At 45.1% G+C, this 17,286-nt stretch overlaps 1 long non-coding RNA gene across 1 annotated transcript; it reads left to right on the top strand.

Moving 5' to 3' along the window:
* The first annotated feature begins 4,632 nt into the window (after positions 1-4,632).
* On the top strand, positions 4,633-15,826 carry LOC128325679 (uncharacterized). Its single transcript, XR_008307555.1, has 3 exons — positions 4,633-4,737; positions 7,729-7,864; positions 13,336-15,826. It is a non-coding gene; the product is annotated as an uncharacterized LOC128325679 (long non-coding RNA).
* The last annotated feature ends 1,460 nt before the right edge of the window (positions 15,827-17,286 follow it).

Raw genomic sequence — 17,286 nt, 5'->3', positions numbered from 1 at the left:
GGTGGCTGCCAATGCAGACAAACTCTTGGATAATTTGCTGAAGTTTTCCTGGAAATGTGCAAGCCTGCTAAGGAAAAGTCGGGTTTTCCCGAGGCGTAATAAAAAGGATCCCCTTCCCGCCCCAGGCACTTCGCTACCACAGGTATTAAGTACAAATCACATCACATAAAGCAGAAGCAATTAGAAGTCCACTGGTGGAATGTTCTTCTAATAAAGCCTGAAGGACCAGAGGCTAATATTTGCTGAAGAGCAAATTCTGTCACATTAAAAATGAAATTGCCACTGACAGTAAATATTATAACAGAAAGAAAAGCTGGGCTGGTGGGTGGGGATCACCAGTGTCTTCTACAAATGGTTTAAATTACTTGCTGGCACTGCACTAAAGCACTTCCATTCAGATGCATACAAAGGCAGAATTAAATAGGAAACCCAGGGTTTTCCAGACATATTTTCCAGACAGTATGTCAAATTCCCAGCAATATGTTTTATAAGCTACCAGAGTCCCGTCTCCCCACCACCCTGCTTCTTTACCTCCATACTTTCCCAACGATATGACTTCCTGAAGCAGTGAGGTAACCTCTGCCATAAGAGTCAGATCTGAGATCTTTGCAGAGAAGGGAAAAACCAGAGCAGTGACCATGCCCAAGAAAACGACAGACAAAATGTATTCCTTGGCTGGGAATTGCACAGCCACGGCAGATGGGTATTATTATTGGCATAAGAGCTTACCTCATGAAAACTGAAATAATCACCACTGGAATTTCTGGGAGCATCAGGGTAAATCCATACATTGCCGAGAAACTGTGATGTGCCGGTATGGCCCAGAGGGTTGCCAACTTTCTCACCGGCCCTTGCTCCAGTGCCTAACAATGACCTGATCTGTAAATTAGCAGCTGATAAAGCTTACGGTATCTCCATGCTATGAAAAGTGTCACTGAGTTCGGTTTTGCTGTCGTGAGCTGTAAAGCACAGGAGCAGGCAATGCTAATGAAGAGTTTGTTTCGTCATGTCATTTGTTTCATCCGTTCATTTCATTTATTAATTTCCTTCAAACGCTGTCCTCATGATGAGCGGGGGGTGGAGTTGAAGAGGTTACAGGCAAGGACAGACGGCTTCTAGATGTTCTCTCATGGACATTGTATTCAGGTATGGCACTCATGAGCAGAATACCTGAATGGGGCTTCTGCCAGCATAGCACAGTGGTTAGAGTGTTGGACTAGGACCAGGAAGACCGGGGTTCTAATCCCCATTCAGCCATGAAACTCACTGGGTGACTCTGGGCCAGTCATGTATCTCTCAGCCTAACCTACATCACAGGGTAGTTGTGAGGATAAAAACAACCATGTACACTGCTCTCAGCTCCTCAGAGGAAGAGCAGGATATAAATGTATGAAATAAATAAATAAATATCATTCCAAACATGATCAGCACCGGGGGCATAGCTACAATTATGTGGGGAGGGCACAAAAGTCCAGGGCCACCAACATCTAGGGGGACTCACAATTGCCTCCCCCACCCCCTAGGGTAGGGGTTCTTGCACACCTGCTGTGTTGCTGCCATCTCCGAGAGCAGAGGGAAGCTGGCGACACTGCTCCAAGCCACCTTGGGAGTCAGTGGTGGCAGCAGCAGGGTCCTATCCAGCCGAGACTCAGAGGCAGGTCACCATGCTTCTCAGCGCTGCTTTTGGTCGCCACTGAAACAGCTCAGAGAAGGGTGCTCAGCTTCCCAACCTAGGGACATAGGAAGCTGCCTCATACTGAATCAGACCATCGGCCCATCTAGCTCAGCATTAAGGCTCTACACACGATCTGTGTGGAGAGTTTAACTGGGCTCTGTGAGGAAAGCGGGCTTAGCCAGCTCTCCCCTCAGACTAGCAGGGAGCTGCTTCAGCCGCCCACATGATTCCCAGCTCCATCACCGAGCTGGTGGAGCAGTGGGGATCGGGGGCCACTTGGCCCCCGGAAGTCCCAGGATGCCTGGTGCATATTCTGGGGGGGGGCAACACTGGGAGGTTTGCTGCAGCCTCCCGATCGGGGGTCTCCTCGTGAGTTCCCATGGCACGGAGCTGCAGCATGGTGACTTACGATCAGAAGAACGGGGAAGGGTATTTTAAGGGGAAGGGCATTTTGGGAGGTTTGCTGCTGGGAGCCACATGGCTCATTGTCTGCCCAGACTGGCAGCGGCTTCTCCAAGGTTGCAGGCATTACATGGAACATTACAATATTACATGGAACCAAGAAGACAAGGATTGTAGAATAGAACAATATCGGACCTCTGAAAAGTATACAGTGTACTGTGCTTGATTGGCCAGCAAACTCGCCTGACCTGACCCCATAGAGAATCTATGGGGCATTGCCAAGAGAAGGATGAGAGACATGAGACCAAACAATGCAGAAGAGCTGAAGGCCGCTAATGAAGCATCCTGGTCTTCCATAACACCTCATCAGTGCCACAGGCTGATAGCATCCATGCCACGCCTCATTGAGGCAGTAATTGCTGCAAATGGGGCCCAAACCAAGTACTGAATACATATGCATGCTTATACTTTTCAGAGGTCCGATATTGTTCTATTCTACAATCCTTGTCTTCTTGGTTCCATGTAATATTCTAATTTTCTGGGATTGTGGATTTGGGGTTTTCATGAGCTGTACGCCATGAACATCACAATTATAACAAATTAAGGCTTGACTTATCTCGCTTTGCATGTAATGTGTCTGTCTCATATATCAGTTTCACCTTTTAATTTGCATTACTGAAATTAATGGACTTTTGCACAATATTCTAATTTTCCGAGTTTCACCTGTACACTGGAATTTACCAGCTTGTCTCCTGTACAGGCACGAACGGGACGCAGATCCACTTAATTTCAGCAAGGTTGCCATATTGTCAACCTTGTCTTCAAACCAGGGCCAGAGACCTATACAGTATCGCTCTTTGCTCTTCCCACATCCAGCAGAAGCAGAAACTGTGCAGAGAGACACCATGAAAATGTGCCTTATGCACATAATATATAGAGGTTGCAGAATTCTGTCTTTGGGAGTGCAGAATTTGTCTGAACATGGCACAGGGTTTTTCGCATTATTAATTTAGTACAGCTCTAACATTAAGTAATGATTACAGCTTTTGAGAGCTGGTATAGCATAGCTTAGAGAATGAGCTAGGAATCAGGACTTCTCCAGTTAAAATCTCACCTCTGCCATAGATTCAGGAAACTTTTCACACAGGGCTTTTAAAGCCCTTCAACTTGCATCTCCTCTGGAATGGACGGGATGCATTCACATATTGGCCAGATTTACCCCGAAATCCCTGCGAGTTATCACACAATTCGGGTTTTTCACAGCGTGTTAGAGTGTAGCCTGATTTATATCCAGGGCTAAAAAATCCATTGTTTGTGTTGGTTTTTTGGGACAACTTTGAGTTTGCAGTAAAGCCTCCCTGTAAACTCGCAGTAAAGCCTGATGTGTGTAAAAGTCCCCGGTGGCCTTAGGCAACCCTCTCAGTCACAATATGGGGGTAATAATACTTTCAGAGTTATTGTAAGTATATGTGCAACATTTTGAACATGCAAAAGTGCTGTATAGATACTATTATTGTTTTGATCACCTTCCAAAAAAAGAAATGACCTCCTTAATTTGCTTATATAAAATCACAAGGTTAAGAGTTGCTGAGCCTTAGAGCATAACTTCACTTGCAAATTTCAAATCAGGAAACCACAAACCATCCCTATTTCCCTCCCCCCCCCCTTTCCTTTTAAAAGTATGAGTTCCCTGATGACAGACGTTCTAGGATAGGATGGTGGGGAGCACTATCAAAATGCCTTTAAATGTGCTAAATAAATACATTTTTCCAGGAATTTATATGGCAGGGGAATGGACAGAATGTTTTTCTTTGTAACCACAGTGCGCTGCAAAAGGCTGCTGAGATGATCTAAAGCAAACTGCATTCTACTTTTATTGCTGCAAATTACTTGCAATGTAGGATGGGGCTTTGGTTTGGGATGGATTTCTTCTTCTTTTTCTTCGCGTGTGATTGGGGCATTTCCAAGAGATGTTCGCTGCATGACATCAACCATACAAAACACCACATTGTGGATGCTTGTGGCCCCTAGGGATCTGTCTCCCAAAGAATGCTAAGGGCGGTCCAGCTGGCTATTTTTTCAGGGATCAGGACCTCTGCAGTTTAGATCAGAAATAAGGCAGTGCAAAAAATAGGGTTGGTTGCAAAATGCAAGGTAGGCACAGCACAGACAGGCTGGGGACATGACCAGCTGTACCAAATCTGGACCTGCTCTCCACTCCAGCCCAGGGTCCCCATGTCAGTTGCAGGAGGTGAGGGACAGTGCAGCAGGCAGAAGATACTGCTTGGAGCAGGCGCGTAACAATGATAGGGCAAGGGGAGACAGTTGTCTGGGGGCCCCACTGCCTGGAGGGGCCCCCCAGAGGCACCTCATGTGACTCCCCATTGCCCCCTGCCCAGCCCCAAGGCCCCTCAGCCCCTTGCCCTGTTCGCAGTCTCTCCTGCTTGTTCTGCTGGCCGCAATCGAAGCAGCAGGCAAGCTGCCAAGAGCTCCTTTTCTCCCGCCTCTCAGCTGATCGGCGGGTGGGCGGGGCTTCCACGGAGGCCTGGTGTAGGCCTCTGTGAAGCCTGAACTCCAGTAGGGCCCAAGCCAGCCAGGAAGGAGGAGGCAGCCAGAGTGGCCACCACTGTTCTTTGCAGCAGAAGACCCCCTGCTGCCAGGTAGAGTGTGAACTCCTTTTTGTGGTTACCTTCCCCACCCCCACCCCCACCCGGATATATAGGGATCTGCTTGCCATAGGGCTTTGATATGGGGGGGGGGGGACTGAGAAGTCTCTGAATATTTATTTTTAAACAGCTTGGAAAATTTGCTGGCTTAAAAAAAACTATCTAAAAAGTCCTATAAGTGGCTTGTTTCATGGCAGAAAATTACAAAAACTTCTGGAAGAAACAGTATTATATTTATTTTATTCATTCATTTATAAATGCACTTATGTTCAAGTTGTTTTGCAACCCAGAAGGTCTGAGTGAGAACTGTGAAGCATGCCTTCTGCTTTTCTTTTATTTTATTTTTCTTGTGTGTGAACTGCTCCCCAATAACTTGCAGGGACTTCAGGGTCAATCTGGCCAACATGTGAATGCAGCACCTCCCTTCCAGAGGAGAGGTGTGTTAAAGGGCTTTAAAAGCCTCCTGTGAAAAACCTCCTGCAATCAAACTTGACTGAGTTTGTTCAGAATTCTGAGAAAACAAACATAGGCTCATCCTGCATGGTTGAAAGTCTCCTTGGCTAATCTGCAGCGAGGGGCCCATTTTAATCATTCATCTTTCTAGTGTGTTCTAGGCATTAAAAGTAAAACAAATGTATAGTACTCAATGTATATCACTATATATTGTGACGTGTGCGTGTGTGTATTCAGTGAAATGTATTTCCAGGCAGCATACTTATTTTGGAATATCAGACTTAAATCCTTGGGGGCCTGGGGTGTGCGGAGGCCCTGGACTTTGAGTGGGGGGGCCCCATTTTAAAATCTTGTCTCTGGGCCCACTCCAACCTTGCTATGCCCCTGGCTTGGAGGGCTAGCCAAGGCCAAATTCCTGATCTTTATACCTGGCCTAACCCATCCAGAGGCTTCACGTTGCCTGCCAAGTCTCAAGACCAGAAGCCTCCAGCATGCTCAGCACATAGTAGTATGTGAAGGAACAACTAGATCCTATTCAGGGGTCTCCATATTAAGGCCCAACATAAATAGGATACCAAGTGGGCAGGAAGCACTGCACAGGCCTGCCATCTAATTTTCACTGCTATAATGCAGGCATGCCCACAGTGTTTGCCTGCCTGCCTGCCTGCCCGCCTACCCAAGCTGCCCTGGCACGCTTCTGCATAAACAGGCAGGAGAACCCAGTGTACATGAGACATTGGGCATGTGCAATGGCCCCTAGATACGTGATTCTCGCTCACTTCCTTTCATGTTTAAACTGGACCTTAAGACTTACAGTAAATCTATTTGCACTATGAGGCTGTTCACAGGCACGGCACACAGCCCAGGCTGCGTGTGTGAAGCGCCAAGATTGAGCCCGATCCCAGCACTGCCTAGCCCCACTTTTGAACCTGGTGTTTATGGTTTGCTTTACCTTGGAGGACGATTGTCTGGGCGCTTGCCAACAGATTACGGGGCGTCCCCTGGGCCTGCCACCATTCTGGTAGTGAGCCGAGGATAGGGAGGAGCGGCCGTGCTGAGCGTGATGGCTGGGCACCCTGGGATGTGGAAGAGGGGAAGTCCTCTCACTCCCGGCTCCTGAGGTCACCACACCGCCACTCCTGTGGGCATGTGACACAGTGGAGGGGAGGGCAGCCACCGCTTGTCTGCCAGGAAAGGCAAGTGAGTCCCAGCCTTCCGCCCAGCTCTTTGCAGTGACCACCAGAGGTCGTATGAAAGACTTCTACATCGTCCTCTTGAACCATGGTGCTTTCCAGATTGGACACTACAACGGTGTCACTACGTGTCCCTTAAGTTTCCATATTGCCTGTGTATTGACACCGCAGTCCCTGTCAGCCAGGTGCCGTTCACATTTCCGATGCCTTCTTTCAGGTTTTATTGCTGCGTTACCGTCAACGTTTTTTAAAACGTTATTTTTTTAAAAAGAAAAAAGCTGTATTTTCCTGTTGTAGGATGGTTCGCAGAAGCTAGAAAAGACTGTTCGCCCTGCTGGTGGCTTTGCACAACGTCCTTTGTTTACGGTTTAAATATGGTTCTGCCAAGCCGAAGTAAACTACAGCTGTATTACGCTGTAACCTGGAAAGCGCCCATGACCATAGAATTCAGGCTCCGTGCTCAGGAGTTGGTAATGTAACAGGATTATACACAGCACCCTACCAGGGCTCTAGACATAGGTTTGCAGCATAGTTTCTCCTAGTCCAGGAGCTTCCAAACTTGGGGGTCTCGAGATGTTGGCTGGGAATGATGGGAGTTGTAGTCCAACAATCTCTGGAGACCCAAGCTTGGGAACCCTTGTCCTAGTCCAAGGGGAAGAGCGGGGGAGAGTCTGGGGGCTGGGCTGTACTTATGGGACGCACTGCACAGGCTGCAAGGGTTCCCAGCAGGAGCCCAAGAATTCTCCCAGGGTGAGAGCTCTCAGAAGCTGGGGCTGTAGCTCTGTGGCAGAGCATCTGGTTTGCATTCAGAACATCCCAGGTTCAATCCTTGGCTTCTCCAGGTCTGAATTTGTATAAGACCAATGCCTATGTACCGCCATGGATCACAATGCCCAGGCCACCAGGCCAAGCCATAGCAACTCTCTAAGAAAACTGCGGTGCCAAAGGGAAACCAACACACCTTCAAACACTGGGGCCAGCGGATGTGGAGGCTGTGCAGTGGGAAATCACGAGAGCCCGATTCAGACGTTATGTTATTCAAGTGTACTGATGTCTCTACATTCGTAAATGTCTTTGTGTGAATGACTGTACCTATGTTCATTTTAAAAGTGGACCTGGATGCAGGCCAAATGCATGGTACAGATAGGAAGTATGCTTCTGAACCTGCGTTCAGCATAACATGTGAATGACTGTACCTGTATACACTCATTGTATGAGTGCTGAATATAACATGTGAATGGGCATGTAAGGTTCATGAGGGTTCTGTCCTGGTGTGACTCTGTCTGCAACATGGGCAGAAGAACCTCACTGCTCAGGTTAACTCTGATAATCTTTCCAGGATCCTACCATAATGCAACAAGCAGGGTGATGAGGGCACTTTCCAGATTAGACACTACAACAGTGACACTACGTATCCAATAAGTGTGCTTCTGAACTACCTGTTTTGACGTCGCAATCCCTGCACTGTCAGCAAGGTGCCGTTCACATTTCCGATGCCTTCTTTCAGGTTTTATTGCTTTATATACAGTCCTATAATGTTGCATGTATGGTGCAAAAAGATAGCTGTATTTTCCCGTTGTAGAGTTTTGTGCAAGCTAGAAAAGACTGCTCCCCCTGCTGGTGGCTTTGCACAACAAACAGCTTCAATCCTTTATTTACATTTTCAATGGGATCTGCCCAAGCTGAAGCATTTTACTGCTGTTGTAGCAGGTAATCTGGAAAGCAGCAGGAGAAGCTAGGAAAGAACCAATAGCAGGGTGGTGCTACAACCCTGCCGACTGGAACAAATAAAGAAGCAACTCATTTTCTTTTAAAATGTCTGTCCCGCCTCTCCAGTGCTTGGTGTGGCTCACAACAATAAAACAATATAAAATTAAAGACACAATAAAACAGATAAAATACTTGGTGGTATAAAGTCAATCAATCAAAACAAACCCAGTTAGAAAATTTAAAAACCCAGACTGTACTAAAATAAAAAATAAAAAAAAGCCTCTCTAAAATGGACCCAACTAAAAATTTAAAAGCCCATCAGCCTGTACTGAAAGCATTAAAAAGCTACGACGGTCCTTTCATCCCAACTAGATTTGATTAGACTGGTATATCCACCTGTAATTCCTTTTGATGTCAACTGCCTCCATGGGGTGGCAATTCCAATACAGTGTCCTCACCAAACAGGGCTGGCCTCAAATTCCAGGGGACCCTTGTAGACCCCAAGAGAGTCACTCCACCACCACCACATGAAGGCTGTGGGCACAGAGGGCTCATCAGTGGGACCTTCTGGGGGCCCTACATAACGGCCCAATGATGCTGACCCCTGAGCTTGGCCCTGTAATGAAGCTATAATTCCCAGGTTCCGTGGGGAAGCCATGATAGCTAAGCTGTTCACTGTGTAGAGATATCCTTAATTTCATCACCACACTCAGGGGAAATCTCTGTTAAACTGGCCTCATACTCGGAAAGCCAGGTGGTGTCGCTTTTTTAATCACCCTGCAAATCCGCAATAACCTGTCATGTTTTCCGTGAAGGAAAACTTGCAGACATTATAGAATCAGATTCTTCTGATATGTATATTTTCTATATACGCAGCATACTGCTTGCCTAGCACCTTTGACAGACCCATTTTTTATCGTCCTGGTAATATATTATCAGCTTTTTTGTTACCTTTCAGATGCTAGACATTTGTGCCGCCTTCCTTTTTCTCCTCTTAACGTTTCTTTTTAAAAATGAATTTAAGCTACATAATTTGGCACAGCTGCTCCTTGGTAACGCTTAACATCAGCCAGGCTAATGCCAAAGTTTATATTCAGGTGTGGTTTCTTTTTTAAAAAGAAAAAAAGAAAGAAAAGATGGAAACTTTTTATGACACTTTGTGTAAATGTTTAACCTAAATATTAGTACTGTGTGTTGCTATCATCCAAAAGGTAACACATTCACTTAAGAGCATATTAACACCCTATAAATCACTTTTGGAAATGTTAAGCCTAACTCCCTTATTCTAAAACCAATATTTCTTATACTGAAAGGCAAATATTATTCCCTGTAGTCAAGAATTACCAAATGAATACTGTTCAAAGGGACAGCACAGGAGGCTGGAAAGGTAGAAAGCAAGGGCATCGTTAGGGACAGCCCATGGGGCACAGGCTGTAGGAAGTGAAGGACTTTGCACTGTCTCTTGTCTCAAGGACAGTGGAGGACAGACTAGTGAGTCAGAGGGCCAGAGGGTCAAGACACTGGTCATCCCTTCTCTACTGCTCTGACACTATCCCTTTGGAATGTAGATTGCTACTCTCAGGGACACTTCCTTCCTCTCTCCCTTCTCTTCCTGTACCTTCTACCTTGCAACATGTAAGCTCCTCTCCCTGCACCATGTGTGCAGAGATGCAGACTCCATCTGCATCCAGCTAGATAGATAGATTAGAGATCCTAACTCCTCACTTTCCTATCTAGAATGGAGTTCCTTAATAAATGCCATATATATTGATTTGAAACTATGAACTGGCTCCAAGTTACTTTACTCTCAGCATACACACATGCCTAACCAAATTCCGCTGTGTTGTGCCTCTGCGCACTCTGCTATAATGAAAAAGGGATTCTCTTACCAGAGAGAATTCCCTACACAGACCCCCAGTGCATTGTTCAGAGTCTCAAATCCTGTCAGCCACTCCCTCCTCTGTGACCTCTTCCAGAAAGGAAGTGCAACAAGTCAGTGGTCTGGAACCTGCTTTGCATATGGAAGCTCCAGGTTCCCTCCCTGGCAGCATCTCCAGGTAGGTCTGGGAGAGACTCCTGCCTGAAAGCTTGGAGAGCTGCTGCCAGTCAGTGTGGACAGTACTGAGCTAGATGGACCAATGGTCTGACTCAGTATAAGGCAGCGTCCTATGTTCCGATGCACACAACATAGGAGAGAGCTCCTAGCCTCAGCTAGCTCTCTGCTGCTTCCACTTTCATGGGTACTGCATTATAAAAACTTTTTTTAAAAAAACAACACAACATATATAATTATTCTTGTGTGGGGCATGATTGAGTTTAATTATCAAAAGCGGGGCTGTGGGCCCAGGCCTCAAATCGTTTAAGTACCTAGCAATGCCACTGTTAGGAAGTGAAAATGAGGACTGTAGAATCCAAGGGAAAGAGCTGTGGTATGCAAGGACAAGGCAGTGGAGCGGAATCGGAAATATTAATAGTTTAATGAAATAAATCTTAGGTACAGAGAGGCAAGTACAGATGGCTTTTCAGTGCTCTTCTTGATGGCTGGCTGTTTCTTAGCCCCGCCTCTCCTCCAGAACTCAAGAAAAAGTGTGCCATCAAGTCGATTTCGACTCCTGGCGCCCACAGAGCCCTTTTTTGGTAGAATGCAGGAGGGGTTTACCATTGCCTCCAGGACTAGAATACAAGTAATTAAAGCCCCATTCAAAAGCTGGCCTGGATCAAGGAATGGATTAACCAAAAACACCACATCGACCAACATGGACTTTGCACTACATGCACAGTCCTGCCACTAAAAATGACCATCTTCCTCCTCCTCCATAACATCTAATAGAACTTAGCCATCTTGTGATATCGCAACACTCCTCATTTCATCATCCCACGTACAGCAGCCAATGCTGTGGAGTGTGGATGGGAAAATAGAACACTGTGACATCACAACAGGTTCTACCAAACACAATGGAAGGGAATGTTCAGTGGCAACTATGTGTGTTGTGTAATGTCTACGTTGGTCCTCAGCAAATCAGGTAAAAGGGAACATTTTTAATGGCAGCACTAGACTAAACTGGGATGGCTATGATCTTTATCCTGATAGGCTAACATCCCCTAGAAACAAGCTCTTTGGGAGCAGAAGGTCCTGCAGTGATTGTTTCATTCCCACCCAGTCTCAACAGTTCTGCCAGATACAATTCGGAACCTCCAGGCTGTAGGTCCTTTCTTCCCCTGTTGGCAGGCAACCCTCCCATCAGGAAATGGGAGATCTTCCTAAAGCAAGAGCAACTCTAGAACAAGAAGTCTGGGGAAGCGAAGGTTTTTAGGGGAGTGAAGGTTTTGCTATATATTAAGTACTTGCAAAGGTAAGGTAATTAAAGTACAGGTGGACCTTGTTACACGTGGTCCTGACACACGCGGTTTCATGTATCCGTGGCTGGGCACTGTAGACCTGACCTCAGCATACATGGTTTTTTAAAAGGTTAAAATTCATGTATCTGTGCTTCCTAAGTGGCTGGAATTGACCTCGGAGGTCATCTCCGGCAACCATTTTGCTGAAAGGAGCCATTTTGTGGCCCTTAAAAAGGGGAGGGGGAACTCCCCCCCTGTAATTTTTTCACAGTAAATCACCAAAATTGAGGGTTGTTGGGGCGGGAGCATTGCTGAGCACCTGGAGACCCACAGAGCACAGTACAGAACTTTATTTCTATTATTTCTGCCTTTTTCAGCACTTGGTTTACCCTCCAGGAATCTAACCCCACAATTCCCATAGCCTCAATGTCTCATTATCCCAATGTTACATTGGGATTCCATTGGTTTCAATGTTCCATTATCCGTGGTTGTAGCTGAGAACAAAACCCCCCACGGTTAACGAGGTCCACCTGTAATTAATGAGTACCTGGCTGCACTGACTTCTGCAGCTTATTCCAGGGTAGAGGAGTGAGTGAATGATTCTGCTTTTAAAAACGGAGGCCCTTAAAAATAATTGATTCAAGTTATAGGACTATAATATACTGTGACCGTATTTTCTGATGCTTGCTGTAAAGTTGCAGTCTGGCGGATGGGGGAGCAAAAGGGAGAGCAAGAAATATTTGAAAGGCGAACACCTGCTCACCCTTGCTACCACTTAGAGCAGGGGTGTCAAACTGCAACCTTCCAGCTGTTGTTGGCCTACAGCTCCCATCATGCCCAGTCACAGTGGCCAAAGTCTAGGACTGATGGGAGTTGTAGGCCAACAACTTCTGGAGGGCTGCAGTTTGCTATCCTTATTTTATTTTTATTTATTTATTTATTTAACACACTTCTATACCGCCCAGAACCCACGTCTCTGGGCGGTTTACAACAAGCAAACAAAAAGCTAAAACATTAGTTAAAATAAAGGACAAAAAAACCAACAACTTAAAACAGTAGTCAAAACAAAATAAATGACATAGTAAATAGGGATGTGCCCGGAACCATTCTGGAGGTGGCAGGAGTGTTCCCTTAAGGGCGTGGGAGGGTGTACTTACCTCTCCCGCCGCATTTTCCCCATCGGCAGTCCGTTGTAGCAAAGCCCCTCAGAGCAGCAGCGTACCTCCCTGCCGCCCCTTCCCCGTCCACGCCCGGAAGTACTGGGGGGGTGTGTGTGTGCGCACTCATCTGCCATGCACGCGCACTCATGTGACAGACGCCCACGCGCCCGGTACTTCCGGCCAAGGACGGGGAAGGGGTGGCAGGGAGGTACACTGCTGCCCCGAGGGGCTTTGCTACAACGGAGTGCCAGCATGGGAAATGCAGTGGGAGGGGTAAGTGCACCCTCCCTCACCCTTAAGGGAACAACCTCGCCACTTCTGAGAGCCGAAACGGCTCCGGTGTCCGAAACGTTTTGGAGGCCTCTATAATGACCTCCGAAACATTTTGGGCTCAAGCCTAATAGTAAAAGTTAAAACATGACAACTTAAATTTTTAAAACAATTTAAAACAATGATAAAACTGTTAAAACAATATATTTAATTAATAGCCTGGTTGAATAGGAGCATCTTTAACGACTTTTAAAAAGTTGTCAGAGATCTCATCTTAGAGTCATCCGACTCCTAGAGGCCCCTGAATCCTTGGGGAGGCTTCTGGGGCAGCTTTCATTTCTCCATGAGAAGGGCACCTGGCAGCCAAAAATAGCTCCCCTGGATTCAGGGAATGGTCTGGCGGTCCCAGTAGAAACACACAGTCTTGCTTCTCTCCATTTCAGTAACCTTCCTTTTCTGTTTTGCAGCATTTCCTGTGTTCCTGGAGATCAGCACAGAACACTGTAGTTGTGACTTTCTTACAGACCAGCTGAATACAATATACTTTGTGGTTAAAGACCAATGTGTGATAACACAAGACAGATCACAAGAAAAGGCAGTAGAAACCAGGGCTGGGCAGACAGTAATGCAGCCACTGCTAAACAGGGCTGCCAGCTTGCAACGCAGAGAAAGTGCCAATGCCTTTACATTTCCTGATGCAGTAGGTGTTACAGCAATGGTGGCTGGTTTTGCCCATTCCTCCTCAGGTTGTGCCCCCTGCCATGTAGTGCACTACATGCATTACAACAGGTAAGAGAGCAGGCAACAGAGCCAAGGAGTTAGTGGGTTGCCAACTCTAACTGCAATTATTCCTCGAAAATACACACACACACACACACACACTACACACTTTCCCATTATTATTCACAATATCTATCCATTAATGTCTTCAAGATCTCTTTCAGTTGTCACCTGGAGATTGATGCTGATTCCGGGAGACTCCAAGCCAATCCTCGAGGGCTTCGCAGCCCTCGGGGAAGAATCCATGGCAGAAGCCACAAGTGCCAGTGCAAGAAATAGGCTTGCTGACGAGGGACTTTTATAGAGGACATGTGACTATTTTGGAAACCAAATGACTTTTTTACATTAGGAGGGAAAATAACTTTTTTTTTTTTTTTTGGCATTTGCTTTCACCCTTTCCTCTCTGTTTTTTACTTCCTTGCCACTTTCCTTAGCTGTTTTCAGCTGTATGTGAGGAAAGCTATGGGTTCCTCTCTTTTTTCTAGGTTTTTAAATTTTAAACTTTTGCAGAAATATACAAAATACAAAAAGCCCTACACTTAATCCATTTCAAATATTTTTAAATACAATTATAAAATATGTTTCAACCTTTCAGATCTTGTATACACAGGTTGCTTGGCATCAATAAAATTTAAATGGGTTTTCATATATTTTCCCCCATGGGCTCAAAAGGAGATTAGGGAAACAATTTAGATTAAAATGCCCCCTCCCCACCTTACATTGGTCTCCCATCAAAGATTGTAGCTGGGGTGGCTGATATAAAAAACTGAATGGGAAACTCCATGTGACTACTGTCATGGCATTTCAACTTAAGGGTAAGGAATATATCAGCCCTTTACTGTGGGTTCATCCCATGAAGGGCTTGTTTTCTTTACATATAGATGCTCCCAGCTGTGCTTTTTCTGGTTTTTGGACTATTTTCTAATATTTGCTTGAAAGTTACTATGGTGATCGGGGAATCACAGATGGTAAGAGTTAGAAATTATGCCACTGGAGACATTTATCATCATGGCCCTCTATAATGTGAATTCTTGTTCTCAGTGTTTTCTCCCAAGCCACTGGACACTCCTGTGTTTATTTTAGTGGGGGGGGGGGGTACTGATGGAAGTGCACAAGCCTGATGCAAGAAAGATGAAACTCTGACTTCCTCTTTAATCAACATGGCATTTGGGACATTTAATAAGATAGTAACGAACTGCACTTGGCCATATTTCTCTGAATGTCAGAATGAACTCATGGTTGTCAGTCACTTTTATAGGGATATACAGTAGATGCAGATTACAACAGAAACAGATGCGAATAAAATGGATATATTGATTTGAATAGAAATATAGAGAGAGATAATAGAATATATAGAATATAGATATTGGAGAGAGAGAGAGATTGGGATATATAGATTAAGATAGATATAGATTTAGATTAGAATACATTAGAATAGATATAGATACAGGGAGAGGCACACAGAGACAGAGAGACACATATCTTTATTCTGGCCAATCGACTATAAAATGAAATAAATACAAATCAAGGAAGTAAATACTACTACATGGGTTAAGAAAAGTATTCACCAGGAACAAAGCAGGAACAAACTGGACAACCTAACTCAGAAAAGAACCAGAAGAAGCAAATTGAAAATTTGCTATAGAATGAGGTTATCCTGAATGTTTGTCACCAGATCCAAAATTCTGTGATGTTTAATATTGTAACCTGGATGATATCTCTCAGCAAGTATGTCACATAAGACCCCATCAGATTTCCAAGAATTTGCTATCAAAGGAGCTATATATCTTTCCCTGGTTTCTCATTATAATAGGCAATACAACATAACTCATCAATTACACATTCATCATAAGCTTCAGTATTAGAACCACAAGCTTTAATCAGTAGGATGTGAAGCAAAGCAACATTTGCCACATTACCTCAGACATCACAATGCTTTGGGCTGTCCCTGATAGCCACATACTGTGGCCTAATAAGAGCATCACAACCCACCCACCCCATCATCACCATCATTTCTGGAATCTCAGCAGACAGCAGAACAGGGGTGCATATAAGAGTGTACTTAAAAAAATTTTTTACAAATGTACTTATTTCCAACTATATGTGCCATTTTTTGACTATCCAGTCCCCAATGCTGTTTATATCAAACTAAAATAATTTTTTAAAATCAATATTGTCAATCTGACAAAATGATTTTCTAAAGCCAGTAGGAGCTAATATTAAACAAGTTCTAGTAAGAACAACTTACTATCTACCTACTTTCCTTTCACTATCTCTACAACTGGACTAAATCAACTGGTTCAAATCAAGGTCCACAGGGTAGATCTCTTGTGCCTCAAATGTTTATGTGTCAGCCATCTTGGATTGGGGGTGGATGACATCGTAACAAATTGGGGCATCCCTATGTGTCCATACAGGTGTAGCAAATTTGGTTCAAATTAGTTAAGTGGTTCACAAGTTAGCCCACTTCTGCCTCAAAAGTTTGCACATCTGCCATCTTGAATTGGGGTGGATGGTGTCATCACCAACTATGCCGTTGAGGTGTCCCTGTGAGTCACTCACTATAACTGTAACTCATTTGGTTCAAATAGGTTAGACAGTCCACAAGTTAGCCCACTTGCACCTCAAATGTTCTTGCATTTGCCATTTTGGATTGGGGTGAATGAAAGAATCAAAAACTAGGCCATTGAGGTTTTCCCATGTGCCCCTACAACTGCAGCAAATTTGATTCAAATCGGTTAGGTGGTACACAAGTTAGCCCACTTGCACCTCAAATGTTTATGTGTCCACCATCTTGAATTGAGGTGGATGACATCACCACAAACTACCCGTTGAGGTGTCCTTATGTGTACCTACAACTTTACCCAATTTGGATCATATTGATACAGACATTGCGAAGTTGATAGTGGGGGACGGACACATGGACACATGGAACACCGGGCGATCTCATAAACCTATTGGAAAGTAGGCTAAAAAACCTAAACAATTCAATATTTTAAAGAAAACACCAAAAAGACTTGGCAGAGTAAACAAGATTTAACTTTCCTTCAAAAAGGCAGGTCACCTTTGGGAGGAACTTCTCCAATATGGGAGCCACCAACAGGAATGCACTTCTTCTTATAGCTAAGAATCATAGAAGCATAGGAATCTGCCTTATACCGAGTCAGACCATTGGTCCATCTTTCTAGCACAGTATTGTCTACACAGACTGGCAGCAGCTTCTCCAAGCTTGCAGGCAGGAGTCCTTCTCAGCCCTGCCTTGGAGATGCCAAGAGGGAAGCTAGGACCTTCGGCGTGCAAGTGTGCAGATGCTCTTCCCAGAGTGGCCCCATCCCCTAAGGGGAATATCTTTCAGTGCTCACACATGTAGTCTCCCATTCAAATGCAAACCAGGGTGCACCCTGCTTAGCAAAGAGGACAGTTCATCCTTGCTACCACAAGACCAGCTCTCCTCTCCTTGGTGACAGGATCCATAATAGGACCCCCTTATGGGATCTTATCTCTCAGGGGAGTTTGCAATAGAGGAGTTGTTTCCCTCCAGTACAGTTGCTAGTGATTCGTGCACGACAGAAGCTGAAAAATGGACCAGCATTGAGCCTCCTGCCAGTTGTTGCCAGTCCAGACAGATTCATATGCTC

Source organism: Hemicordylus capensis, chromosome 5 (genome assembly GCF_027244095.1).
Source record: "Hemicordylus capensis ecotype Gifberg chromosome 5, rHemCap1.1.pri, whole genome shotgun sequence".
NCBI classification, from domain to species: Eukaryota; Metazoa; Chordata; class Lepidosauria; order Squamata; family Cordylidae; genus Hemicordylus; species Hemicordylus capensis.
Note: the sequence above shows the minus strand (reverse complement) of the source record. Positions and strands in the feature narration are given on the sequence as shown.